The 2,904-nt window shown below is 46.0% G+C and overlaps 1 pseudogene; it reads right to left on the reverse strand.

Annotated features, from left to right (window-relative positions):
- LOC102254618 overlaps window positions 1-2,027 on the reverse strand; it is a 4,180-nt pseudogene extending 2,153 nt beyond the window's left edge.
- Window positions 2,028-2,904: the final 877 nt, after the last annotated feature.

The following is a 2,904-nucleotide window of genomic DNA, read 5'->3' on the forward strand; positions in this document are numbered from 1 at the left end:
CTCCTGCATTGAGTGTCTGCCCACTGGTGGTCAGTGTGTGTCATAGGGACCAGTCATTCCCAGTCATTCTGCTGTTAGGGTCAATTTGCATATTACCCTTTTATCATATAGGATAGAGGCCTGGTGCATGGGTGGGGGCCGGCTGGTTTGCCCTGAAGGGTGTCCCGGATCAGCATGGGGTCCTTCTGGGGTGCCTGGCCAGGCTGGGTTAGGGGCTGATGGCTGTTTGCAGGCTCGCCACAGCCCCTTCAGGGTGGGGGTCCCCGCTGGGGTGCCTAGTCAGCCTGGGTGAGGGACTGAGGGCCATTTCCAGGCTGGCCACACCCCTTTCAGGGGGGCGGTCCTGCTGGGGTGCCTAGCCAGTCTTGGGGAGGGGTTGATGGCTGTTTGCAGGCTGGCCAAGCTCCCCAGAAGGGACCATCACCCCATGAGTGTGTGGTCATCCTGTATGAGGGACTGATGGCTGTTTGCAGGCTGGCCACTACCCCCAGCCACCCAAGCTCCCAGTGGAGGCTGCCTGGAAGCAGGTATCTGGAACTTATTTAGCTTCTATAATTGAAACTTTGTTGCCCTGCGCAGAGGCCACAGCCAGCCAGGGCAGTTGGGAAGCTTGGCTTCCTCCATCACCGGGGCAACCAAGCCTCCTACTTGCTCCAGCTCTATGGCTGCTGGCCGCCATCTTGGTTGGATTAATTTGCATATAGTCGCTCTGATTGTCTGGTGGGCATGGCTTGGGGCATAGCGGAAGTGTGGTCAATTTGCATGTTTCTCTTTTTGATTAGATTAGATGATCTAATGCTGCAAATGCTAATTCTCCTCTCCCCATGTTTATATTCATGCGTATGTGTGAGTTGATTAGTGTAGGGCATGGCTATAGGGTTAAGCCTCAGACTGACCTGTTGGAAAAGCCCCAAACAAGTTGCAGCTTACAGGGCACAGTCCTCTTAGCATAATTAGGCTTGACCTTATGACCTCCCTAGATCCTTCGTAGGTAGCTAATGGGCTGAGAGAGATATAGCAAGTGCTGCCAAAACTAGTGAAACTCACCAGAACTATGGTGACCACTACCTTGTTTACCTCTGGCTATAAAATAAAGGCTCAGTTTGCCTCTGGATCTCTCTCTGTGGCCTCAGCCAGGCACAGGAAGATCCACCTAGACCTAGCTTAGTCTCTTTGTCTGTCATTTCTTCATCCTTCACCGCCCTCACTCAGGCTTTCAAACCCTTGGCTGAGCTGGCTCGGCACAGATTAGCCTCTCTCAGGATCACCAGTAAGAGGAGCTGGGCTTGCTTGGGCTTTCAGTGCAGACTGACAGTGTCTGTCTGAATCATGTGATCTGACCTACCCTCAGTGGCAAGCACTCTTCGAACTGCTTTCTCAAAGGCTGCTGTGGTGTTTGTGGCATGTTATGCACTTGTTTCAAAGTAAGGGTAGTCACCGTTGTCCCTGCACCAGGCTTGGGCTTCTACAAAAATCTGCCTTTAATTTATGTCAATATTGTTACCCAAAATCACAAAAGGAAAGCTTTTGGGCTTTTTTACATCTACGCAATATATGAATTCTTTCAGTTACTCACGTTCTGGATGCTTTGAGAATCATTGATACTAAAAGCAGGCTACAGTCAGAACCTCTGTAAAAGGGTGCCCTCCAAATCTGCATGGTCACAAAGTGTCCATCTACCTCCAACTTTTTATTTAAAAATTCCACATCTATTGTATAGAAGTACAATCCTTCCAATTTCCTCTAAGAATTATAAAATTGGTGTCTGCATTGGGGGCAAGGATACAAATGTGTGTGGCACACAAATGATGATCAATTCTATATGTACAATGAAAACATGAACATATAATTTTAAAGAGAATGAAAAGGTAAATCCAAATGCATTCAATTTTAATCATTAATATCCAACTTTACTGCTTTAATATGTAACATTTCAAATATTAGTTACATATCTGTTCATTAGAGAACTCTCCAACTTCACAATCTCCAAATAGGATTACTTTAAAAAGTGATGATTTTCCTGCCATTTTTAATCTCAAGATCTATGACTTCAGACCCTGTAATATAAGAAGGTACCATTATATTCCTTTAGACCTGTACACTGCTCTACACAATTCTAGGAATATTAGCATTTAAGGGAAATAAGCACATAGCCCCTATTCCTTTCTGCACAGAGAATATCTAACATCAAGAGCTGTCATTTATGGAGCACTCAACCATGAGCCAGGCACAACCCTATAATTACTCCCTGTGATAGCTGGTGAGAGCCCAGTCTTTTCTTCCTTGGGTCTCAACTGACTGAAGCTGACACTCAAGGCCAGGTCTGACTCCAAACACCTTGCTCTCAACCATTTCTCTCTACTCACAATAAGCCTGGCCACCATTTGTTAGAGATGTAGTAGGAGACTGAAGTAGGCAAATCTGGGTGACAACCTCAAACAGCCCTTTGGTGACACTGCTCACTGATGGTTTTGCTCTCCTGCCAGGGGTTTTCTTCACCGCCCCTGCTTCTATAGTGCTATCGCCACAGGAGCTGGTAACCAGGAAACCAGACACAGAAGTTGACTGATTTGGCAGTGAACAAAAATAAGCCACTGAGTTTTATTGTATAGTACTGATTGTTAGAATCTCTAGTAAAATTATAACCCAGATTATGCAATCTAATAATCTTCACTCAGATGATTGGTTGCATACACCTACCAAATTAAATTTTAGGAGTTTTTTGGCATTTGTCATTTATAATTTTATCAAGACAGGTGTTGTTGTTTTTATTTTTTAACTAGAGGCCCGGTGCATGAAATTTGTGCACTGGGGGATGGGGTTTCCTCAGCCCAGCCTGCCCCTCTCACAGTCTGGGAGCCCTCAATGGATGTCCTACTGACGGTCACAGTCTGGCAGCAGAGG

The sequence above is a fragment of the Myotis brandtii genome, unplaced genomic scaffold (genome assembly GCF_000412655.1).
Source record: "Myotis brandtii unplaced genomic scaffold, ASM41265v1 scaffold1047, whole genome shotgun sequence".
Lineage (NCBI taxonomy): Eukaryota > Metazoa > Chordata > Mammalia > Chiroptera > Vespertilionidae > Myotis > Myotis brandtii.